Source organism: Sciurus vulgaris (genome assembly GCF_902686455.1).
Source record: "Sciurus vulgaris genome assembly, chromosome: 3".
Lineage (NCBI taxonomy): Eukaryota > Metazoa > Chordata > Mammalia > Rodentia > Sciuridae > Sciurus > Sciurus vulgaris.
In genome coordinates this window covers 56,371,556-56,398,897 of record NC_136463.1, presented here as the reverse complement: position 1 = coordinate 56,398,897, position 27,342 = coordinate 56,371,556, and the positions used below count along the sequence as shown (strand labels likewise).

The window sequence follows — 27,342 nt, the reverse complement described above, 5'->3', positions numbered from 1 at the left end:
GATTCTTGACTTTAAGTCTAATGATATGGTGAATTACATTTATTGATTTCCTGATGTTGAACCAACCTTGCATCCCTGGGATGAAACCCACTTGATCATGGTGCACTATCTTTTTAATATGTTTTTGTATGCGATTTGCTAAAATTTTGTTGAGAATTTTTGTGTCGATGTTCATTAAGGATATTGGTTTGAAATTTTCTTTCCTTGATGAGTCTCTGTCTGGTTTAGGTATCAGGGTGATATTGGCTTCATAGAATGAGTTTGGGAGGGTTCCCTCCTCTTCTATTTTATGGAATACTTTGAGAAGTACTGGAATGAGCTCTTCTTTACAGGTTTTGTAGAACTCGGCTGAGAACCCATCTGGTCCCGGACTTTTCTTTGTTGGTAGGCTTTTGATGACTTCTTCTATTTCAGTACTTGAAATTGGTCTATTTAAATTGTGTATGTCCTCCTCATTCAGTTTAGGCAATTCATATGTCTCTAGAAACCTGTTGATGTCTTTGAAATTTTCTATTTTGTTGGAGTATAGATTTTCAAAATAGCTTCTAATTATGTTTTGTATTTCAATCCTGTCTGTTGTGATATTTCCTTGTTCATTCTGAATTTTAGTGATTTGGGTTTTCTCTCATCTTCTCTTTGTTAGTGTGGCTAAAGGTTTATCAATTTTGTTTTAAAAAGCTGGAGTATCCATCCTCATTTCAGATAATGTGGACTTCAAGCCAAAGTTACTCAGAAGGGATAAAGAAGGTCATTTCATACTGCTTAAAGGAAGCATAAATCAGCAAGATATAACAATCATAAACATCTATGCCCCAAACAGTGGCTCATCCATGTATGTCAAACAAATCCTTCTCATTTTCAGAAACCAAATAGACCATAACACAATAATACTAGGTGATTTTAACATGCCTCTCTCACTCCTGGACAGATCTTCCAGACAAACATTGAACAAAGAAACCATAGATCTCAATAACACAATTAATAATTTAGACTAACGGACATTTATAGAATATACCATCAAATCAAGAGTGAATACTCTTTCTTCTCAGCAGCACATGGATCCTTCTCTAAAATAGACCATATATTATGCCACAAAGCTAATGTTAGCAAATAGAAGAAGATAGAGACACTAGTATGTATTCTATCAGATCATAATGGATTGAAGTTAGAAATAAATGAAAGAGTAAAACACAGAAACTATTCCAACATCTGGAAATTAAACAATATGCTATTATATGATGAATGGATAACAGAAGATATTAGGAAGGAAATTAAAAAATTCTTAGAGGTAAATGAGAACAAAGAAACATCATATCAAAATCTCTGGGACACTATGAAAGCAGTACTTAGAGGGAAATTTATTTCATGGAGCACATTTAATAAAAGAAGTAAAACTCAACAAATAAACGACCTAACACTACAGCTCAAAGCCCTAGAAAACGAAGAACAGACCAGCACCAAAAGTAGTAGAAGACAGGAAATAGTTAAATTCAGAGCTGAAATCAATGAAATTGAGACAAAAGAAACAATACAAAAAATTGACAAAATAAATAGTTGGTTCTTCAGTTTCTTTACTCTGTTGTTAAGTACTTAAAAGCCAAATGCTAGAAAGACTAGCATTTGGAACTAGGCTTCCCTGGTCACTGTAATGACCTGTCCTCCTCAGGGGATTTATAGATCTTCTACAGCCCTTTGTTTGTCACACTAGAAGTCCTTAGTAAGAGGGAGAAGCTGTGTCATCCTGCTTTTCTCCACAACTCTCTTACCCTAGGATCATATTGAATCACTAAAATACAAATTTCAGGTTGAGACTGGAAATGAAACCAACCCAGGTCCAGGGCAAGAGTGCACTGTGTTCAGCATGTCGAGTTCTGGAATTTGAATCCTCATGGAGGGGCCCTAAGGACAAAGTCATTCTAGCAGTCTTTTTTTTTTTTTTTGGGGGGGGGGTGCTGGGGATCAAACCCAGGGCCTTGTGCTTACAAGGCAAGCACTCTACTGACTGAGCTATCTCCCCAGCCCCTCTAGCAGTCTTTATTCACTTGGTGAATGCCTGGAACAGAGTAAGTGCTTCATCTTTTTAAAATGAATCAATGAATGTGAACTCTTCAGGAAGTGCTTACTTTATCCATAATGGGGAGAGACATATAGAAATACGACAGTCTTATATTGAATGTTGTCATTTACTCCAGAAGATGAAGCATGAATAAAGGAAATACTTGACCATTAAAATGTGGTGTTTTTAGTGATTGAATGAATGATTTAAAGTATAGGGCAATAGAATTCAGATCAATTAGGAGGTATCTTAGGAACTGGAACTTGGGGATTTGGAAAGAATGTATGGAATATGGGAAGATGAAAGAAAGTCAGCATTCCAATAATTGTAATAACATGAACAAATGTCTAGAAATGGAAACAGGTATCACTTTGGGACAATGGGGGACCCTGGGTGGTGAGTATTTAAAACAAAACAGGATGTGACACATTGTGATGTAACCTATGGAAATATTCATAAATGTTTACCAAATTATATATGCAAAGATGTTGATTGTCTAAATTTGCAAAAATTGTGAAGCAATTTAAATTCCACCAGTAGGGGAATGGTTAAATAACCTCTCGTTAATTGACACCATCAAATATGCTAGGAAGTAGTTGAGAAGAATGAAGCAAGTCTTTGTGTGCTGACATACAAAGGCCACCGAGGAAAGACCTGACAGCCTATTAATGGAGAGAATGCTTTTATGTAATATCTGTTAACTTTGAAAATTGATTTTAAAAAATCAAAGTGGTGCTTCAGGAAGATCAATATGATGGCATTGTACTGAATTAAAAGGGAGTGATTGGAAGTGATAGGAATGTTAGGAGATGTGTGCAGGAGCAGAGATGCCCAAGGCCAAGGGTGAGGACCTAGCTGGAAAGGAGGAAGAGAACCCAGAAGTATACATTCTGATGAAAGATTGTGAAGGACTTTGTGAAAGATTTTAAAATAAAGAAGAGAGAACAGATATTTCCTGGCCTAAATGTGGGAAGTACACCCTGAAAAGTGATTTCTACCAAGTGGAACAGACCAGTGCCTTTAGGAAACCTTTAAGAAATGTTTCATGTTTTTGTTTCTCAGGATGGAAGAAACAGTACGAACTCTATTGCAGAGTCAAGGACCTCCAGAGCAGAAGAAAGAAGAACCTGTTAATATAATGCCCTATCAGGTACACCATGTTTCTGACTCTTGGCTATGTACCAGTCTGCATGCTTTTCTTGCTGATAGCCATCCAGTTACCTCTGGTTTGAGGAATTAAATGCATGTTTATTTGTCATTTTTTTCTTGAACTCTTACTTTGAAACAAATCATAGGTTTCATTGTAGCAAGATACAAAAAATGGTGAAACAGGAGACTTCTAAAGGCAGTGCATTGCCCTGTGGTCAGGGCTATGTGAGAGGTGTCTGCAGCATTCTCTGGGAACACAGGGGAAGCAGTGGCTCATCCTGTCTGAGGAACTGAGGAATGCTCTCCAGAGGCATGACATTCAAGATGACTGTGAGGAGGAGAGAATGAGGGGAAGGGCATTCCTGATTGTGCGAAGGCTAGAAAAGGTGCGCTAGCCTCTTGACAGGAAGCCCATGAGATTAAGTCCAGAGTAACTGAATAATGGCTTGGTGAGATATACAATTTGATAATGAGACCAAGGGTACACAGGGTGAGTTCTGGATCTGTATGTGTGCTCAGGAATCTGGCCCTTTACCTGACTATGTAGCATCTAAAGAGATCCAGAGAGTAAGGGGTCATTTAAGTACCAAATCAATATCTTCTCTTGATGGTGCTCATTCCATAGTCCTTTGAAACTAGCAAGGTGGCCAGGTTAGCAAGCAGGACATAATTTGAGTGTGGCACCCACTGGCCACCTGGATGAGCCGGCTTGTGCAGGAAAGGGAAGTACAACAAGAAATAGCACAGGGACTCTATGTGGATAGCTTAGGAATTTTATTGAAGATAACTTAAAATCACAAATAGAGGCCTGATATTCACTATACAACTATGTATGGTAAGTTAAAAAAACTAATGAAGGCAAAGAAATTTGAGATGACCACTGGAAAACCCTAGAGTTTTGCTCAGTAAAAATCAAGTGGGTTTGGGGAGACAAGCATAGAAAGTCATCTTTTTAGGACAATTTTGCTTCTATTACCTGAATTAATGAGTTCAGAGTTCTGTAACCCAGTGTATTATGAAGAGGACAGGGAATGGAATCTGATAATAAAAGTCAAAGTAGCAGACAGAGTTGTGAGATCATGGCGTAGTTAGCCCTAAGCAGGCTGTGCTTAAATAGTTGACTCCTGAAACATACATGGGACTATTCTACAAAGAGGAGGACAACTCCTCTCCATCTCCAGTGAACACAGTTCCAGGAGTTGATTTGAAATACCTCAGAGGAAATTAAAGTTAGCTTCATAAAGACATTGGAAGGTTGACTAGATACCATTCCTAGCGGGAAATACTTTTGAGTGGTGGTCTTCACATAACTATTGGGCTTTTCCTTTAAGGTGGTCATCTAAATTTAGGACGTTTAAGTCCTACCAACCCAAATTATTCCTAGGTGTTATATTTGCTTGGACAGAAAATTGAGATACAAGTAAAAAATGGGACCTGACTCAACACTGAGTCATAGGCTGTGCAGCCTAAAGGAATCATGAATCTGAAATAGGTTATTTTCTCCCCTCACAGGTAACACCAGACTCCATTAAAACTAAACAATACTGCATCACACTTAGGCTTCTTAAAAAAAAATTTGCTCACTGTGCATTTCTTAACCAGATTCTTATTTCCTTTAGGTCACTTCACCCCCAATCTTTTCACCCATAATTAAGCAGGTGTGTATTGGAGACTCATCATTATCAGAATTTGCTTTGTGAAACTGGAAGCTAGTTTGAAAAACAGATACACTAATAAAACTGTGTTTTGAAAATATCCCCTCTCCATAATTCAGTCTGTTAGTTTGGGAAAATAAACTCTTCCCTCTAAAGAGAAGACAGTTATTTAATGCTACACAAAGGGAATGTTATAGTCATTGTTCTAATTGATGGTAGGTTCCTTATCTAAAAAGTGGGAGAGGGACTTGGGCTACATGACCTGTAGAGGTCATTTATATATTCAACAAATATTTTTTGAATTTGTAAGACATGTGAGGGACAAACTTGTACTCTTACAATTCAAGAATAAAGCACAAAGTAAAGGGAAAGATGGCTGGGCAGCACTGAGTCCTAGGGAGGTCCCCTTCACCTCTCAAATTCTGGCATTCAAAATATGCCTCATTGCCTATCATGTGCATGTCCTTGAGTTAGATCCCAGCACTGCTACTACTTTGCTCATAGTGACAAAATAGGTTATGTAAGGTGAAAATGGCAATACTAGTGAATCTCATTGTTTTATCTTCTTGAAGCCAAATGTTGTTTGGGGCAAGAACTATGCAGTTTACTACTTAATAATACGAAGTGTTCTTGATGAATCTGACTCAGGTTTTCCAACTTGCAGGATTTTTGTGAAAAGAGCTTTCCTATGTAAAGTTTAGGCCCCCAGAAAAACCTGTAGTTGGTTCCATTTCTCAACATGGTGGAAGTATCTGTTCTGAGGCTTTATCATTGAACTATTATTATAATAGCAGATTAATAGTATTTGTGTTCTGGGCCGATGCTTTGCATGCATTAAAGGTGGCTGTGTTTTGTTCAAGGAGTGTATTCATGAAGATCTCATGTGTTCTTTGATGATTTATATCTTGCGTCATTCAACATGAATTCTCTTAAAGGATAGTGGGTGTTTCTGTTCAGCAGTCAAAATATTTCCATCATGTTGTGATCAGTGGTTAATAGTTTACCAACCTTGCCATTGTGCAGTTCTTAACTTTTTTTTAATTTCAAGAATTTGCATGATTTCAGGTTTTATGCACGAAGTGATAGTAAATATTTTGTGGTCATAATTTCCAGATTGCCTCATTCAGAGCCCCATCAAATGTCACTCCACTTTAGTTCAACTTTGTGTGGGAGGGCCTGACCCTATTCTCATTTTACGGTATGGGCATGTGGCTCAGGAAGCAGTAAGCACTTGCCTGAGGATGCACAGCTAGGAAGTAGTTTAGAAAACATGTGAACCCTATTCAGTCTAACTCTACAACCTTATCTCCTATACTGAGAAATTCTAGAGAAATTAAATGATAGGGCCCAAGTTACCCTATGGTGGTTATCCAAACTGGGACCTCAGCTGGACCTGTCTGCCTTCAATTTATCACTACTTCATCCCTCTGTCATTATTCATTCAGTCATTCATTCAAATGATAGTTATTCATTTACCTTATTAGTAAGTTCGTTTCCTCTTACTGCTGTAACAAACTTAGTGGCTTAACACAACACAGATTTATTCCCTTTTAATTCTAGAACTCATAGTCTGAAAGCAAGGTGTTGGCAGGGCTACATTCTTTCTGGAGCCTCCAGAGGAGAATCATTTTGTGCCCTTCATGAAATCTACCATTCCTTGACTTGTGTCCTTTTTCACCATCTTCACAGCATATCAATTGTCTCTGCTTTGCCATTACATTTTATTGTTTGGTCTTGCTTCCCTTTTCTAAGGATCCTGTAACTACAGTGGGTTCAATTGGGTAATCCAAGTTCTTTTTCTCAAGATTCTGCAGACATTATTACCTCATGTACATATATGATTGCATGACTGTTGTGATCCTACAATATGTATAATCAGGAAAATGAGATTACACTTCATTTATGTTTGATCTATCAAAATATATAAATGCATTTTACTGTCATGTACAACTAATTAGAACAAACAAATAAAAAATTTAAATTAAAAAAAAAAGATTATTGATTTAAGCCCTGTGTGGTGATATCCTCTTATAATCCCACCTACTCAGGAGTTTGAGGCAGGTCAACCTCTACAAAAAAATTCAAGGTCAACCTCTACAAAATCAACTAAAATGAAGGGCTGGGTGTGCAGCTTAGTGGTAGAGGATCTGCTCAGCATGTGTGAGGCCCTGGGTTCAATCCCTAGTACTGGGAAACAAATCTGCAGAGTCCCTTTTGCCATGTAAGGTCACATTTTATCAGGTTTGGGGCACTGAGATGAACATCTTTAGGAGGAGGACATTCTTCCTTCTGTCACACTTGGTAATGCTCACTGGCCTGGCAATGCCCAGTAGACATGGAGCCAAATTCTGGAGATTCAAAGATGCCTGACATAGTATCGATTTATATGTTACTGCAAGTTGGGGAAGGGAGAAAATAATTACATACCTTCAACAGTGTGATAAAGCCAGAATAGAAGCTTGCACAGGTTCTGGAACACAAAGGAGCTTGCACTTTTGGGCCTCCTTTACTGTTCTCCCTGATGAATCTACTGCCTACCTTGGTCTCATTTTTAATAATCTGTTTTCCTTTCTGTTGTCTCTTAAAATGGACATGAGAGTCATGAGCTTCTTCATGAGTCCCATGGCCTTCATTTCTCAGAATATTTTATGTCCCTAGTGTATTAGGACCAAGTCTGACTGTCAAGTCACCTGTATTTGCTGCTTTAGTTTGCAAAGCAGTGATATAAAATAGATATCCTTTGTTTGCTCTAATAGCCTCTAAAATAGATATTGTCATGTTCATCTTAGGATGAGGCTTATAGAAGTCTATTTGAACTCTGGCAGATGCTAAGTGCTAGAACTAGAAATAAGTCACAAATTCTCCTAGATGATATATACAGGATCAAATTGAGCAATATCTGTGGAATATCTTTATGGCAGTAGGATAAAAAGTGGGCATAGTTTAAAATCCCAGGTCATGAAGTCACTATTTCAAAATTTTTAACAAATAGAAAAACAAAGCAAAACAGGGGGAAAAAAAGTTAAAGTAAACTGAGATAAGTTAATAATCCAATAAATGTTCAAGTCTCATTTCCCCTGTGGGAGAGACAGCTGTCTGAGTAATAGAGACATTATCATTATATTCAGGGCAGGTGCCATGTGCACCTAGGACACACTTGTCTCATTAGGGGAAAATATAAGACCTGCAAAGATTGTCTTTAGAGAAGTCCAAGTTAAGATTCTGAAATATGTTTTCTTTCTGCTTTGTTTGATTTTCCAGCTGATTCTCTCTAGGTGTTTTAGGATTTCTTTTGTATTATATCATATAGTCTTACCACTCATATCACCATTTCATTGAATTAAGGAAATTTATGTTAGGAAAAAAAAATCACAATTAGACATGAGACAGAATAGTTAAGGATCAATGAAATAGAGCAACTGGTCCGAAAGGGATGTCATTCTTTCAGTTTCATCTGTCCACATGTGTACAAACAGGCAGTCTGAGTGAGATGTGAATAACCATAACATTAACAGTGGATCCCCCCAGTATTGGCCCCTTGTGTCTCTATGTAGTTACCTTGTGTGGCTCTTCATTATAGCTGATGTACTTACACTTCTTTCTACTTTTGTTTGTGGAACACAAATTGAATCACATTAGCTAATTCATTCAGGAAAAAAGTGTGTATGAGAAAGTAGAAATAGAAGTGGAGGAAAAAGTCCCAAGTGTACAAACAGCTTTTGCCATTAATAAGACATGAGTTCATACAGTCACTTAAGTTCTTTGGGTTCCTTGTTTTTCATATTTTTAAAAGGAGAGAGTTTAAACCCAATTGTGGAGCACAAATCTAAATGCTTATTGTCATCAGTAATACAGGGAGTTAAAGTAAGCAAGGTATGAGAAAAGTCAAGTGCTCTCTAGGGTTTACATTATATATTTGTACAATTTTGATAAGGAAATCAATACAGGGAAGGGTTTTTCCTTATTTTTTTTTTTTTTTTTTACAGAAACGGAAACTGAGGTACACACAAAGGCTAAATCGCTTGTCCAAACTTGCACATTAGCAGTGTTAGGTCACTTGAGCTCTTTTGTACCCTTTTAATTGGCAGAATAGGGTGCCATAAAAACTGGAGTGCAGAAATTTTGTCAAGAGACTTGGAGAGTGATTTTCACAGTGAAATGCAGAGAAATAGACATACTTATCAACAGAATTACACTGTTGTCCAAGTTTGTCTTCACCTTTCCACCTTCTTGGAGAGCCCTAAACTCTGTTTTCTGAGTCCAGTTTCAGTGTTTCGAAAGATGATCTAAGCTCAGTCATTGATCCCTCTGTGTCTAAAGCAGTATAGTATTTCACCAAGTTACTTCTATTTGAAATGACCTAAATGAACATCAAAATTACTCTTTCCTTAAATAGTTCTTCAAAAGAATCATCAGATATGATTAAGGATGCAGAAACAGACCTTTTCTACTTATCCTAAAACCTCAGTCATCAAATATGTATATATCCATTTCTTCTTATGGAACCCATCACACAACATGGTCTGGGACCTTCCTCACTAATGCCTAAAATCATCCTAAGAAATATGTTAATTTTTCACAAATTGTTACTCTTCTCTGAGGCAGTGGGGAATTTTTTTTACTTTACACTTCACCTCCTTCTTTCCCTGTAATGATTTAAGTATATGTCAAGCAAATTCAAAAATATAAGTGCAACAGAAAGAGAAGATAAGGTTGACAAATTACATTATTAAACAGTCAATTCCAAAGGATAACTTTTCTAAGAAAGCCCTAACTTCTGGCTGGTCGTAGTGGCACACCCTGTAATCCCAGAGGCTCAGGAAGCTGAGGCAAGAGGATCGCATGTTCAAAGCCAACCTTAGCAAAATGGAGGCTACTAAGCAATTCAATGAGACCCTGTCTCTAAATAAAATACAAAATAGGGTTGTGGATGTGGCTTAGTGTCAAGTGCCCCTGAATTCAATCCCTCTGAAAAAGTCCTAACTTCCAACATAATTGTGTTTTTTTTCTTTTTCATAAACACAAGATGAAACTAAGGTGTTTTGTAATTTTCAGTAGCCAGAAAGTTCCTGTCTTATTTCTAGTTCTTCCCAGGCCTGGCTGAATCTCAGAATCACCCGAGGGACTTGTAACAGAATTAGCTAATTGGACACTTCCTTAAATCTGTTGGGTTGAAATGATGAGGGTTAGAATTCTGCTTGGTTTTGTTGTGTACAACTTTGATGGATCATTTTGACTCCTCTGCTCCATAGATCTGTTCTGAGAATTACTGAGGCACTTCAACACTCATTCTTTCCACTATTGCCTTCCCCTTCATCTTGTAAGGGAGGAAATGGAATTGAAGTGAAGTTCAGAGCCCAAGTGCACTGGCAGTTAATTAGCCAAGAAAATTGAACTGCTTAAAGAAGTTGATGTAATTCATATAAGTTATTTAGAAAGTGTTTGCTCTCCTTTCTTTCTTCCTTTTTTTTTTTTTTTTTTTTTTTTTTTTTACCTAAACAAAATATAGCAAATAAATGCAAAGACAGAGATCAACAGTAAATACAGGAAATATGTGCATACCAGATGGAAAAATGATCTGAAGTTCTATTTGTTGACTGTGTGGCTAAGTGTTGGCACAGTTATTTGTAAAATTGCATTACACAATGGGGATATGGAATATTTTTATTGAGTACTTTTGTTTATTTTTGTGGCCTGTAATCTCAGGAAGTCTCAAGTGTTTTTGATTCTGCCTGAAGAAATTTGGTCATCTTTTCTTTGAATTGCTGTAAACTTTGAAGAGCTGCTGAAGTGGATTATGGTGGCAATGGGAGTATTTTCATTGTTTGTTGTTGTTGTTTTTTTTTCTTTAAAGGGCTGAAACCAATCCGTAAGGAAGCAGTTTTCTTTATTCCTGTGTGTTTTACTTTAAGTGGAATCCATCTAACCACATACAACTCAGCTGAAGTCTACACACCCTTCTGCACTAGAGGGGAGTGTGCAGAACCGTGTAAGGTGGGGAAAGGTGGCATTTGCACATGCCAATGAGAGTGCTAGGGTTGTGGATATAAGTAGGCAGCCTCAGCACAAGTGAAGTGTGACCACACACCTGACCCCCTTTAAGTGCTGTACATGTGCAGAGGGATGTGATTTTGCTCTGCTGTTCACTGTTCAGGTCAGAAATTGGCCAGATGCCACAGTCACAAGGCATACGGAGAAACACAATCAATCAGGAGGGTTAAGGGACTTGGGCCACATCATACAAAGCAACAGAAGAAACTGGTGATTTAACCCAGTGGAGACAAGTTGTAGAGAGAATGGGAAAATTGTCCCCAGATGAAACAGGTCATCAGGGAATAAGGCACTAAATTGTTCTATGCAGCTTCAGGGGACAGAACCAGCACTAGTGAGTGGAACTCCTGGGAGACACACTTGAGAGAAGCAATTCTAAAAGATGAGAGCCCTTCAAAGATGGATGACAGCTAAATAATATTTTAGCTAACATTTTATTGAGAAAATCATTACCTCATTACAGCCTGCTAACAACCCTGTGTTTGGTATATTACTATTTGCATTTAAATACAGCAACTACACCTTAGAGAGCTTGAGCAACTTTTCCAAGGACATATTAGCTGTTTAGTGAAGTGGCCTGGATTCCAACTCAGGCTATCTGCTAACCTCTCCACCTATTCACTGCATGTGCTATGGGCTACTTTGGAAAGTAAGCAGTTTCTTGTCACCAGGGTTTGTCCCAATGTAGGCAGGCAGGTAATTGCAGGAGGAGCTGGAGATGAAGTCCTCTGTAAGATCTTCTTTAGGAAACGTGTTATTCTCCAGAAGGGTCAATGCAGGTGAACTTCTAAGGTACCCAGGGGAAAATAGGCAATAGGCAGTGCATCCAGAGTCATCTCAAGTGTGAACTCCTGGATTTCATTCAGTGGTCATGTGTAATGACAAGGTTTTACTGGTCTCTGGAATTTATAATGACCCTACAGAGGACAAACTGCCCAAAACACCATCTCTCTCTCCTAGGGCATTGCCTGAACTCTCACTGCCTGTCATTTCCCAAAAAGTCTCCAATTTCTCCTATTGACAAGCTAATAAGTAAATGAAAACTTAACAAAAAAGTGAGGTGGTAGCCCTACTTCATGAAAGTTTTATCACTTTCAGAAGTTCATATATGCAGCCAAATTATCACAGGACTTATTTTTGAAAAGTGAGAGTTATAAAATATGTAATCAAAATGGATGAAGTATATTAAGTGGTGTTTGGTACACATATAATAAAAAATCCATCCTCACAGGGATATGGTACTTCTATTCAGAGGAGTTTGAATGTTTCTTATTTATCATTTTCTTAGGATCAATCAAAACACAGTTGTCAATCCTTAAATAAAACCAAATATGATGTACTACAAATCAAATTTAAAAAACTAAGGATTATCAGCTTTGAGGTGTTAATATTAGGCTTTTTTTTTTTTAAAGATCTTATCTCGGGTACCAAAAAAGAATTTAAAAGGCATCCTATAGCTAACTCTACCTAAAAGTCATTAAATGGCATTGCACAGCAATGCTGATTTTAAAATAAGATATGCTGATTTATGTACGGATATTAGAGTAAATGAAAACTGGAAATGGTGCAAAAGAGGTGAATCTGTCCTGGGCTTTGTAATTTTTGGTTTATCAGTGTTAATAATAAAGTATAATTTTAAAATAAAGTGATTCCTTCAGCAGATAGTACAGAATTCCCTGCAGCTGAAGAATGGAAAATGGATTAGTTCTACAACTATATCTCGGCTTATCATCACGTCAGCAGGGCTCCTCTTCTTGTTTTAACCTTGGTATTCACTCCGTGTGTGCACACCATAAATCTTTGGCTCTTACCTGAGTAGATTCTCACATGCTATGAAAGTGAACATGACTTCACATCGTGTGTTTGTGGATAGACACAGAGGCCAGATTTTATAAAATACTTTCACCTCCTTAACCATGTATTTACTTATATACAGAGATGACAGGAGAAATTATATTACAAAATCTACCCAAAACACATGCACATGAATCAACTTATTCGTTTTGTGGTTTGCATTGTTTTGTGTGTGTATGTGTGTGTGTATACATACATACACAAATGCATACATGTATGTATGCACAGACATGAATTATATACACATGCATACATATGCACATATACACATATACAAAATTCATAATTTATTTTAAAAATAATTTAAAATATTTTTGGAACCTCCAAAGTACCTCCATGAACACAGTTTGAAAACCTGTTTCTTCCCCCTGTTAGCTGTTTCTTTCTAAGTAGATGGCATGTAGATCTTACTGGTAAGAATCATATCTTTCTTTACTTAGTATTACAAATGATCTTAGTTTGATACTAAATATAAACAAGTCTCTCACTACTGATAATCCAATGCAATCTAGATGGTTGGCAACCAGCTATATTACAGCATAGATTTCTGCAGTATGTGTTTAGAAATAAATAATGTGATGAAATGATTTCACTTATTTGTGTGGAGCAAGGGCCTTGATATATGCACACAGTGGATCAGATCTTGTTCCTATGATGTTCTCTTGACATTTCTTTTTCCTTGAAAACCAGAGCCACTCATGAGTCTTAAATTAACACTTCTGAACTTTGAAAAATCTATCAGAGACCAGGTTGGGTGAGGAGCTTCCCACAGGGAGGCACGACCAGATAACAACATTTTATGTCTTGCTCAAGGCTATGCTACAAATCCCAAAGTGTTAGAAAAGGGACTAAGGGGTCCTTCTAAGCTGCATCATTAGTAGGCTGAAGGGACTAATGGGTTTTATCTTAGAATCCTGAACTCACTGTTTCAATATTTTATGATAGTTTCCTTTTCCCTTAATAAGATGGCTGCAAGTCCAGTGACTTTAAATACCCTATTTTTAAGGAGCTAAGCTTTTCACATATCACGGCATCAAGGTCGATGTATTTTTCCTGGTTTAAAGAACAGCTGAATTCCATTGTGCAGATAAAGATGGATTAACTGCATGACACTACCTCAGGCTTTGCTGGCTCTGTCACTTCTCCAACTGGGCAGAGACTTCTGCCTCCAGAGGTGATGACCCAGTGGTTTTGTCTTGACAGAGTTAGTAGAAACATCCACTCCTGTTTATAAGCACCACTCAAGAGTTTGTTTAGCAACATCCCTACCCAGACCCCAAAAAGAATACCAAAGCAATTGAGGGATTCCAAACTTTTCAGCTTTGTTTTCCACTGCTAATTTTCCAAGTGGAGATTATTGAAAATAATAATTCTTTCTTGCTGCAGGAAAAACCATCAGAGGAAGAGAGAAAACACAAGGAAACCTTGGATGATCTTCACATGGTGGTAGGTGAGGATTCAAGGAGCGAAAGCAGCAGTACAGATGAGGGAAAAGAAAAGAACAAATTGCTGTTAGAAAGATTGAAAGCCTTAGAGGTAAGAAATGAAAGCATTCCTACATGTTTAAAGAAGAATAACAGTGTTCTGCTTTTATTGGCACTGATTTTAACTGAGTGTAAATCTTCTTTCCTCAGTTCTCCCAGACTAATATAACTGAGTGTCTACCACTGAGATTCTTTTGTCAATGATGAAAAAAAACTTAAGATGTGCAGCACTGAAAGGGTCTTCACACAGGGGTTATGATTATATTGCCTTAGGAAGAGGAGGTAGAACAATAATTCATGTTAAATTCATTTCAGACCTCAAACTAGATCAATTCCTAAACCTACCAGCTCTTTAATACATGAGGCTGGGAGAAGATTCACATCATTTTCCTTATACCCAATGAAATGAAGGAATGAGTGAATAAACAAGCAAGATAGAGTATGTAAAGATGATCGTAAAAAAATGTGTACATATGTATGTGAGTATATATGCATACATTTGTAAATGTATTATATATACAATGTGTATATAAACATATTATATAAATTTTAAAAAGGTAAAAGTATTTTTCCAAATAAATCATGTGAAGAAGTTTAATTTGTGCAGAGTAGAGTTGAAGGTAGGTTAAAGGGTCTTTAAGGAGATTTTTGGAGCACTGCAGTCCTCTAAAATACTGTTTGAAAAATGCTGGTTTATTACTTAGTGGCATTTGATATCACTTCAAGAGTTAATTCCTGAATTTTCAGTCATCAAAGAACATTCCAGTTATAAGTTCTTGATTGAGATTACATGTGCTGAAAAACTCAGTGAAGTTGCCTTTTTTCTAATGAGTTGAATTACCTCTCTTCCATATATTCTGAGGGGCTTTCACCCATCATCATCTAAAATTGATTTTATCATAAGGTCTACAGAATCCGGGAAACTTCCATAATAATGTGAAGAAACAGAACAAGAAGAGAGGTCTTGTTTTCTACACTTGGTTTCTGAGATCTGGCCTCTAACCCACCACATTGTTACTAGTGAGCATGTCCTTTTTATTCTAATTGCTTTAGCAAATGTACAGCAAAGGTTAAGATAATGAACTTTGATGCAAGATACACATGGTTTTGTTTGAATACTTGTTCTACTACTGTTTTGCTTTTGAAACCTTCAAACTGGGGGCTGGGGATATAGCTCAGTTGGTAGAATGCTTGCCTTGCAATCACGAGGCCCTGGGTTCAATCCCCAGCACCGCCAAAAAAAAAAAAAAATCAAAAAACCACCAACAACAAAAAAACCCTTCAAAGTTCACATAAAGTTCACATACTCTCTCTGTGTTATCTCAATTGCAAAAATGGGGATAATAATAGCAATTCAACTTGCAGAGAAGTAACAAGGATTAAGTAACTTAGTTATACAATGATTTTCTTAGCTTGGTCTCTTTGATTGATCTATGTCAGGGCTGCTACCTCTTCCTAAGTCATTTTTTTCTATCTATCTGTATATAATGTTTAATACAAGAACTATGAATGAAAAAGAAAAATAGCTACTGCACACCAGCATGAGTGAAAGCAGATAGGTGAGCAACTGATATCAGACACAGGGCAGAAGAGAAATCAACTGAGGGAAACTCCATCAGCTCCCAGGCATGAAGGACCAGGAATCACCTGTCTCCCCACAGGGTCTCATACTTCTGTCATTTTTCAAGGTAGTATTAAAGGTAGGAAGGCCCTCTCATGGGAACTGAAGTTTCTGTTTGAGAGTTGTAAGAAAACGTACAACTATCTTCAGTCTGAAAAAACTGGATTCCTAATAACAGCAGTGAGTTGATATGACATGTGCTTAAATTGTTAGTTTTGTAAGAAAACTTACAGCTATCTTCAGTCTGAATTAACTGGATTTAACAACAGCAGTGAGTTAATATGATGTGTTCCATTTGTTAGTTTTTATTTATGATTACAGTGAACATTGTTCTCAGTTCATCTCTTTGTCAGAGACAACTTTGTGAAGGACATTTTGTTTAATCAAGCTAAGAGGTACTTAAAAAAATATCTTTGGCAACAAATGTTTCATAAACTTCAGAGGGAAAAAGAAACCATATTTTTTTCCTTCATCAGAGATCTTTACACTTTCAGCAACAACTCCTTCATTCGGCATTAGTTGGCTACGATACATGATATATTTAAGTGCCATTCGGACCCTTATTTTAGTTTGTGAATTATTTTATTTCCTAAATTAATTTTCTCTAGTCAACTACCATTACTTGTTTCCTAAGATTCTTTGTTCAACATTAACTGTTTTTGCCCTCGTATCTCACTATATTATACTTGAGGAATCTATCATCTTTTATGCATAAAATCTTTTCATTGTATGTGATCCAATATTCATAGGAATTTCATATGCTATTTAATTATACTTTTAAAGAATTTGCTACATATGCTCAGAGTATAAGATATTCTGCATAGGTTAAAAATTGTTGTGGGAAAATAGAGAGCTCATTTTGACAGACTGCGATTAGAGCTGGTCGCAGACCCCCATGTGGATTCACACACTTCAACAAAATGTTCCTCTGAAAGATTGCAGGGAAATTAACCATAATGCATCGAAATTGCTTTAACAAGATTTGATATTGTAAAGCAAGATTTTAGAAAAACAAGGAATATTTTGTACCCATGTATCTTTGAAAAAAAAAATACATATATCCTAATCTCTTGGCTGCTGCTATTGTAGGAAGCAGGAAAGAATGATTTTCAGGGTGATGGGAATCAGTCTTCTTTCATTCTTGCTCCCCAAACAGGTCCCAAGAGATGTGGAAAAAGAGGTACAGAATCTGCTTCTAATGTGCTCTTGAGTTATATGATAATAATACCAAAATATTAAATATGATTTTTAAACACTTTAAAGAATATTTAACAATATCCTAGCTTGTATCTGAGAATGTCCTGACTTTGAAAAATTAAGTAAATATTGCCCAGGTACCTCATACCCCCACTGCAGGATTGGTCTTTCTTGTGGTTATTTCCTACTCACATTCTATCATAATCGCTTATCTTCTCCTGTCAGCACCAGCACCAACACCCTGTGAAACAACATAGCCTTTGGTGGAGTTTTCCAAAATCCAGCCCCAGAGAGGATATGGGGCTGTGGCAGCACATTGTTAGGTAGCTCCATTTCCACTCTATCCTCTGGCTGTAGGACATTCCTCAGCAGCCCCTTTCTCCTCAGTTCCCAGACCCTGGCCATAGGACTTGACCAGGGCTTTCCCACTAGCTCCCCTGCCGCGCAGACAACATCCCCATTGTTTGCTATGCAGATCTCTTTAGGTCTCAGCATTTCACTTCCTGAGTCCATTCCATGCTACTCATCAAGGTATTTTAGTAAATCAGGTGTTTACCTTCCTAAAGAGAACTCCAGGTCCTGAAGTCAAAATAATACACACACTCATACACACACACACACACACACACACACACACACACACACACACACTTTATTTCTTCTTTTAGCAATTGTCTCACTTTTAGCTATATTTATTTGTCATGGGGAAGAAGAGTGGACCGTTTTCCCTCAGAGTCCAACGCTGCTTCCCTTGGACCTAAATTCTGTTTTTGTTTAGGTTCCTGATGTCTGATGGAAAAATTATTTGTCGAATTTTTTATCTGCCACAGAGCCATGTTGGTGATTGAGAAGTCACTCACTCCTTCCCTTTACCTTTTCAATGCCCAGATGTCGTATCTCCTGTCTTTCATGAAAATTCAGGTTTTCATGGCTACCATTATAGGGACTGCTTACTTGACTTATCAAAAGGCTCATCATTTTCTACAGCACTATGTCATAGTTCTCTTCTGGAAAGAATTGCTCCCCTCTCACACCCTACTCTATTCCATTGATTCGAGAGATCCTTCCAGAAGTGCCCTCCAGGATCATCTGGCCTCATCTGGAGATTTCCCTGTTCTCTCCTCCTGAACATTCACCTCAGGCCCTGTATTTGCTCCTGGAAAGTTCCTGGATAAACATGATTTGCTTGTCTCCAGAACCTTCTCCCAAAGACCCCAATAGCCTTTTCTCCCCACTTAGAGACCAACTTTACACCTGACCCAAAATTAAGCAAGGCCTTCCTTTTGCTTACTTGCAACTTCTGTAGCATCTCTGATTCCCAGGTGCCAGCTAAGGGAAGGACAGACCTGAGGTCACCTGAAATTTCTGAGTCTCCCTGTAAGTACTTCAACCTCAAGGTCAGAAGAACTTGCCTTCTTACCGGAATGATTTATTTTTTGCAGAAAAATATGCTAATTAATATGTTAAGGTAAATAACAGCTTTTTATACTCAAGTATACTTTTGATGAAAGAATGACAATGAAAGTGCTAGGCATAAGCATTTTTAATCAGTATTTCCTATTTAAATTTAGATAATTTAAAATAATTGAACTTCAGTGCACTTCAAAATTATATACAGAACTCAGAGTCAATAGATATATACCTTCTATGGGCCAAACACTGTTCTAGGCACATTGTCATGTCAGTTTTCATGGTCCCCACCCCAAAGACAGGAAGCACATATTTTAAAAAATGTGAATAAGTAAATTAAGAGATAAATGCTTCTAAATGAGAAAAATTAGGTGATATAGTGGCACAAAGAGTACAAGATGGAAGCGAGAGGGCATTTGCCTACCTAAGAAGCCTTTTGACATCAGGCCACTTGAGTATGATATAAATAATAAAAAGGAGACAGCTACGTGAAGATCTGGAAGACCAGCATTCTAGGAAGATGCAGTGGCTGGTGTGGAAGTCAATTCAGAGGTGGTAGAAAGCCTGGCAAGTTAGGAACATAAATAAGAACTGTGTCCTGGGATGTCAGGATGAAGATTAGAGCTTGGGAAGAACATGAGTTTAGAGAGGTAGATCAGGGTCAGATCATGTAGGACTCCATAGGCCATGGCCACAAAAAAGGGACTGAAAATAGTCATAAGTTCAAAGGGAAGTCATTAGAGATGTTTGACCTGGAAAGTCACATGGCATGGCTTGTACTTTAAAAAGAACATACATGCTGCTTTGTAGGGCAATCCTAGGACAGGAGTAGAGTTGGAACCCAGGCAGGAGGAGATTTATTTTTTAAGGCTTCATATGGAAGCTTTTATTACACTGGGTCAGAGTGGGTGCCTGGAGCCATGGAGAATAATAATAATATGTTCATAATGTCACTAGACAAGAGAACTAGTGGAGAATAATAATGACCATGTTGACAGACCTTTATATGGGCTTAATATGTCCCAAGCACTGTTCTAGTTAGTATACTAGTTGTCATACTACATATATTGTTTCAATCTTAATAGCAATCCCGTGAAGTGGGGAAGTTGTAGATACTATCGCCCTCATTTTACAAATGAGGGAATTGAGCCCCAGAAATGTTGGATATCTCCCCATGGTAACATAGTATGCGAGAGAATAAAAATCTAATCTTCAATTGTATGACTCCACCATGCTAAGCTGGCAATAAATGGTTAAATAAGAATGTATTTTAGAAGGAAAACCTATAGGAATTACTGATAGATTGGTTGTAGAATACAAGGGAAAGTGAAAAATCAAAAGTGACTTCTAGTTTTTGGCCTTAGCAACTAAGAATGAGGTTGTAACAAATTCCTGAGAGAGTCAAGTCTTGGAAGGACAGGTGACTTACAAAACTGTATTTATAATCATCAGTTTATTTTATCCATGAGATGCCTATTAAACATTTAAGCAATGGTGCTCAGTAGGCTGGTAGACATAGAAGGTGGAGGTCAGGGCTAGAGATATGGATTTGAGAGTCATCAGCATATAGATGACATTCCACATGGTGGGACCAAATAAGGTCACACCAGAAGTAAGTGTAACTGTGGACAAGAAGAGGGCAGAGGGCAGAGCCCTGGGGTACATCACTAATAGAGGTCTTGCAGAACTAAAGAGTCAGAAAATGAGCCTGGCAAGGAGTAGCTGGTGAGGGAGGAGGAAAAGAGAAAGTGAGCTGTCAGCAAAACCTAAAAAGAAAAAAATTTCAAGGACAACCTTAAGAGAATAAGTCAGATGAAGCACAGAATTCACCTTAGCTTTGGGTCTTAATAAAAATCTGTGATCTTCACAATTGTAGTTTTTATTAAAGTGCATAGGAAGGAAAAAATGTGGAGACAAGCAGGTATGGATGATTCTCTTGAGAGATTTTCCTCTGAAGTGTGGTGGATGTGGAGAGTCAAACCTGAAAGAGAAGGGGTACAAGGTGAGCTCTTTAGAAAATTGATATGAGGACATGTTAGCATGCTGATGGGAGGGATCCAGTGGAAAGGATCAGAGGGATGATACAAAGAAGTATAAGAGTAGGTTGAGATCTTCAAGCAGGCCAGAAACAGAGCTTTTAAAAATTCAGACACCTATAATACAACTCAGAAAATTCCAGCTTTTTAAGCCAATGATGGAAACTAAACATACATATTTGGTTAAAACTCTGGCCGTGATTCAGATATACAGCCAGGAGTGAGAAGCACAAATAGAGCTTTGTTTTACTTCATTTTGTGTTGCAATAACATACTTGTGGCTTCTTTAAAATAAAGAAGCTTATTTAGCTCAGAATTCTCAGGGCTGGTAGGCTGAAACAGCATGATGCCAGCATTCTGGTGAGGGTCCCCCTGGCTGTGTCACAACATGGTGGAGAAACCAAAAGGAAATTAGCCAAGGGCAGAAAGGATCACACCAAAACAGGAGGCAGGAGATCAGAAAGGGGCCAGGCTCCTGGAGTCTAGCATTAATCAATCCATGAGGGTGCAGCCCCCATGAGCTAATTCCTTTCCCTTAGACATCACCTCTTAAAGATTCTACTACCTCAGAATCACTAGAGTGGGGACCAGTCTTCCAGCACATGAACTTCTGGGGGACAAACCATAGCCAAAGAATTGCAAGCTTATAGAATGATGTTTCAAGGCATTGAAACACCTTAAGTCCATAAGGTTCCAAACCCAACAAGCTTTCATGGGTCTTAACCACTTTTTAATCTACCTTTCTCTGTCCCTGGGCTTCAGTATGACCCTCCCTTAATGTTTTAACTTAGATTCAGAAGCTCTTCTCCCATGTGCACAATACCAGGGTACTTTTAAGCCTGGTAAAACTGGTAATCAGAAATGCTTTGAAATGTTTTCTTATCTACCCTTTGATGGCTCCTGGACATGTCCATGGACATACTCAAGTGTAGCTTTGGCTTCTTGCTAGTGAGAAGAAAAATCTAATTTCTTAGCATTCTTGATTGGCTTTAGGTTCTTACTTGTTCTTCCTCTCACTTTTATCTTCTGCTTTCCTAAGACAATGTAGAAAGCAATTACAAAGTTATAAAGCAGCCTGCCAGTGGTAGTCTCAATAGAAATCTATGATTGTTTGCTTCTAATCTTTAGGTTCTATGACAGTTTGCTGACAGGTAACTCCAGATATCCCTTCTTAAGGTATCTGGCACATATCTTTCTCCTGATTAATTTGCTTCCCACGGTGGGTCACCTAGCAACAACATTAAGGTAGGATTAGAGATAAAAATTTCTTCTTGGCAAAGGGCTTGAAAGTGGGGAGTGGGGGCATAAATCCATAGTATATGTCAACATATGACTTTACTAACAATTTTATGATTTGTAAAACTACTAAATAGTTACTTTATGCCAAATTGGAAAAATATAGGAAATAAATTTTAAAATTATATTCAGCTATCCATATCCAATGGTTATACGTCCATGGATTTAACCAACTGAGGACTGAAATACTGAAAAAAAAATTGCACCATTACTGAACATGTAAAGACTTTTTTTTCTTCTTGTTATCCCCAGAAAAATAATTTATAGTAACAATTTACATAGCACTTACATTGTTTTAGGTATTATAAGTAATCTAGTGATGATTTAAAGTATACAGGACAATACACATAGGTTCTATACAAATACTGTACCATTTTATATGAGGACCTTGAGCACCCTGGACTTTGGTATTTCCAGATAGTCCTGGAATCAACCCCATTGAATATTAAGGGATAAATAGGCACTGATTAGAAATGGTCAGCTATTGACATTTTGGCATGTCTCCAGTTTTTTGTTTTACTTAAGCAAATTAAGAAGTCATAAAATATCATCACATGCAGTTTCATAGCTTTGTCTTTCATGTAATATATCAAAATAATTTCCTATGTTATTCAGTATTCCTCAAAAGCATGATGTAATGGCTATGTAGAAATGTATCCACTGATGCAGGGTACCACTTATTTAATCCCCTTCTGTTGGCTGCTTGGGTTATTGACAAATTTTCACCATTATAGTGTCATTACAATACCATATAAGAACATTGTATTATTATATGGTCATAACTATATCATTATATTATTATATTATTATTATAATGAGATAAGCATCCTTGGGGAATAGGTCTGTATACACATATTTTTTTATTGTAAACAAATGGGATACATGTTGTTTCTCTGTTCATATATTTTAATAAAATATTTTAAATATTTTAAAACATTCTTTTTAAAACAGTCATGCAAGTAGTCAGTTAGATTTTCTATTGAGGAATCAATGCTCTCCAAAATCAAGAATTCCAGAAATGATGCTGATGAGGAGCATCAGTTTAGGGAAAAAGCACCCAACCCACATCTTTAAGGAGCTGCCATATCATTTTTTTTCTACATTCCTCTCTTGCTGTACCCAGTCTTCAACATTTCCTTGCTCCCTTCTTTGGCATTTGTAGGCCTGGGCTCCTGCTGGCTGCTGCAATTATAGTGGTCCACAGAACATATTATCTGCCCTTAAAAACACATGGTTTGAAGGAAAACAAAATGTACCAATTAAAATAATAAAAGTAATGCACATTAAAATTAAAGAATAGAAAATGTATTTGCAAAGTTCAGTGTCGCATGGGGGTAGAAGTAACTAACTGAATTATTTTTGAAGAAAGCAAGGAGATAAGAAGGTGACATTTGAACTGTGAGTCTTCAAGATATCATGTCAGTTTCTTAGGAAATCAGTAAGGGGAAGGGTGGAGGGAATTTCCTCTGCAATAAAAACAAACGAAAAAGAAAACTTCCTGAAGCAGCTCCAGGTAAGCAGCAGGATGGTTATGGACCAACGGGATTACCTATGGCCAGAGGAAAGACTGAGATGTGACTTGTCCTGCATGTTCATGTGCATGGAGGTATCCATCTATCCATTACATACTTATTAGAGCTAAGAGTGCTTATTTTTAAAATCATGGAGCTGTCTAATCAACCTCTAATCTGTTTAACTAACAGTCCCTGGAATCTCCACAGTACCCTCAAGCTGCAGCTCTTCATGGTGCATAAGCTCTTCTTTAGAGCATGAAAGAACATGCCCAAAGAAACATACCAAGTGGTGGTGCAAATAGAGAATCATGGAGAAAATGTTTATGGATTTAAAGCTCCTGCACCACCAACTTTGGGAGGAATAACTTTGGCATATAAAAAGATAGATGCATCCTATAAATTGAAGTTTTACCGATCACCAAAAGCCTTTGATTGGTACTCTTTTGCTTTTTTCTGGCTATTGATGTGAGGGAGCTGAACTTGTCTGCTATTTGGGTTTCCTAATGACAGGCAAGTGAAGAGTCCTTCTACCTTGGGTTTTGTTAGCATCGACATTGCTGTTTTACAGCAGCCCTCTTGGCCTTCCAACTCCTGGAAGCTTGTTCAATCAAGACATGACCTTTTATCAGTTATGACCAACTGCTGAGAGAAAGAAAAAAAATTCTCAGTGTGAGGCAGGCCAAGGTGTTAGGGGATCTATGGCTGCATTGCCTTACTGGGGCCAGGTTTGGAGAAAGCTTGTTAGAAATACTTCAGATATTAGGAAAAGCCAAATGTAAGAACTAATCTGCATAAATATGTTTCTGTGCCAGGCTCAGATATGAGTGGGAGCTTGTAAGAAAACTGCAGATCTTAGAGAAGGCCAATGCATCCAGGACTAATCTCCATAAATATTCTAAGAGCTATCAAAGAAGAAAAATGAACTGTGGGGCCAACATTAATTGTGCCCAAAGATAATTAGAACAAAGTGTTGTTAATTGTGTGTTGGTTTAATGTGATGTAGCCGTGGCCTTGTTTTGTTCATGGAGGGTATAAATTTTGATGTCAGAAACTGAAAGCTGGCTGGCATAATTAATCAAAAGGCCTCAGTTTGCTTAGTTACAGCCAATTAGGCATTTTAATTCTTACTCTACAAAGTCTGATGAAGCCCAGTGTGTCATGAGTTTAATTGGAAAACGATCCCCCAAATCTTGGTTCCTCCTGTCCAGTGGATGTCTGGATTGTTCCAGATGCGATGCTTCTAAGTAACTTACCTAAGTACAATGAAGAAATATTACAGGAGCTATGATTCAAAAAACAGTATGATTAATGAGTAGTCCCAGGTACAGAACTGCAGCATCCTATTAATGCCTTATAGTTTACCAGAAGGAAATGTTACCCATCCTTGTGGGGGAAAAGTACAGTATATGGAGAATGAGGACCAGAAAAATGCCTTGTTATAAAGTTCCAGCTTTACGTGTAGTCTGTGACAGTTGCCTTAAAACTATGCAATACTATAGAAATCCGGTGAGTCTGATTGTAATAGCAGCTTTCTGAGGGCCAGGTGACTGATTAGCATTCAAATCAGCTCCAACCCTGGGGTCTCACTGCTTAGGGAGTGGGGAAATATACAGTCCTACTTTATAACCAAGGCAGTGTGACCAAAGTACTATAATGGACCAGGGATTTTAAGATTTGGATGTAGGAGGACAGATTATAAACACAAAGTGTTGTGATGTTGGAATCTCTACAGTATTAGTTTTGGTAATTAGTTCTGTTTCAGAACTATCTAAAATACATCTTTGTTTTTATTTGTGAATTTAACTTATTAAATGTAGGTATCCTCAGCTTGCTCAGTGCATTCTCCTTTTCTAATCGGAACATGTTAGTCACAGTTCATAGTGACCTCTCTTTTGGAGTTCAGTGATCACCCAGCTCATTCAGTGGAGGGGGCTCTTCTAGAAAGCATGCTCCATTGTGCTTTGAATGAGGACACAGCTGGTAATATGTACCTATATTTTGAAAGAACAGCACCTCAACCTAACAACGTGAGGAAGAAATACTTTGCAGACTGTTAGAAAGAACATGAGCAGTTTGGAATATCTGAATCTCTTCTCTTAAGGCAGTCTTTTCTTCTTATTTGTAATCACATCCATAATATCTTTCCTAGAAATTTGAAAACTGCCTTTTTCTTTTTCCTATGAGGTTGTTTTTTGCTTTTTTAGGTGCCAAAGGCCAAAGTCAAATTGGTTTTGGTAATCTCATAAAATACTCACATGATCATGAATTCATTTAGAGGAGACTGTTCCCATACAGTGCAGTAACTCATGGGAGGTAACTCTGTAGGCAGTTCCAGATTAAAATGAGAAGCAACTGCAGGCATAGAGAATATGATGGGTTCCTCAGAAATCCAAATAACCAAAGATGTCTCTGCAGCCTTAGTTTATGAGAGATACATGTAAGAAAACAGGAGTTTCAAGATGGCGGCCTAGAGGGTGGCTGCATTTCATGTTGCTTCAGGACTCAGGATTCAAAAGAGGAGATATTGAGACACTTGGGACCAACTCAAAGCAGCCGGGTGAATCTCACCCGTTGGGAAGGCGTCCCGGATGGGACGGTGGTCCCAGAACGCAGGAAACTTTGTGAAGTAGAGCTGCCGGTGAGATGCCCCTCCCCCCGCTGGAGCAGTGACTCGGACAACTGGGAGCGCCGTAAAGGAGGCCGCTCGGCACAGCGCTGGGACTCGGAGCCACCACTGGGGCTCCGGCGGCTGCCCAGGGGAAGAGTGGTGAGGAGAGCTGTGTGGACTCAGGACACCGGGGCCTGCCCTGAGGAGGAGGAGGAGGAGCATGGCCACTTGGATTCGGAGTGATTACACCAGAGCTACAGGCGGTTGCCAGAGGAGAAGCTGCGCGGCGAGCTGTTTGGACTCAGAACGACGCTTCTGAACAACCGGGGCCTGCCTGAGGACGAGGAGGAGGAAGAGGAGCGCGGCCGCTTGGATTCGGGGTGACTACACCAGAGCTACAGGCGGTTGCCAGAGAAGGGGCTGCGTGGCGAGCTGTTTGGACTCAGACCGCTTCTGAACCCCGGGGCCTGCCCGGAGGAGTAGGAGGAGGAGGAGAAGCGCGGCGGGTCCTTTGGACTCGCAGTGACTGCATTAGCGCTCCAGGTGGCTGCTCAGAGGAGAAGGCGAGTGGTGAGTTGTTTGGACTTAAAGTGACAGCTCCTGAACACGGGGGGGTGCCTGGAGGAGAAGCGTGGTGGGACGCTTGGTCTTGAGTGGCCGCACCAGAGCTCCGGGCGGTTGCCCAGAGGACCCGTGCTGCGGGTCATGTGGACTCAGAGCCACTCAGAGCGACCGCTCCTGAACACCCGGGGGGTATCTGGAGAAGGAGGAGGAACGGGGAGGGTCACTTCGACTCAGAGTGATTGATTGCCCAGGGCTACGGGTGGTTGGTGGAGGTGGAGGCACGCAGTGAGTTTCTTGGACTCCTAGTGACCGCACCAGAATACGGGGCGGCTGTCTGGAGGAAGAGGCGTGTGGCGGGTCTCTGGGATTCAGAGCGATTGTACAGGGCCCCAGGTGGCTGCTCAGAGGAGGGGCCGCATAGCCAGGCGATTAGGTGCAGAGCAGGGTCCCAGGATCTAGGAGGCTTCTTGGTGGAAGAGCCTCACAGAGACAGGCTTAGGGCGGAGCGAAGGTTCCAGGCCTGCGGGCAGATCTCTGAGGAAGGGCAGCCTAAGGAGATTCATCTGCAAAGGGTGAGGCTCCCAGGCCCAGGAGGGAGGGACGGGCCCCTGGGAACTTTGCAGAGGAAGGCAGCCCAGCCTAGGCAGTAGCTGTAAATTGAGGGGAACCTCTAGGAGGGAACTGACCAGCGAGACCTCCCCACCGGGTGAGTCTTCCCTGCTAGGTGAGGTTTCCCCACAAGGATGGTAAAACCAGAGACTCAGGCCCAAACAGGCCTTGCCTCTGCCCGCAGCCTAGGTCCCCTTTGGATGACCATTGGTCAACAAGTGGAGGCACCTCTGCCCAC

At 38.9% G+C, this 27,342-nt stretch overlaps 1 pseudogene across 1 annotated transcript in view; it reads left to right on the top strand.

Annotated features, from left to right (window-relative positions):
• The first annotated feature begins 2,067 nt into the window (after positions 1–2,067).
• The window catches only part of LOC306655723 (nck-associated protein 5-like), a 251,924-nt pseudogene continuing 226,649 nt past the window's right edge, over positions 2,068–27,342 (top strand). The window contains exons 1-2 of the transcript XR_013767021.1: positions 2,068–3,206; positions 14,152–14,301. The product of XR_013767021.1 is annotated as a nck-associated protein 5-like (transcript). The remainder of the gene's footprint in view (positions 3,207–14,151; positions 14,302–27,342) is intronic.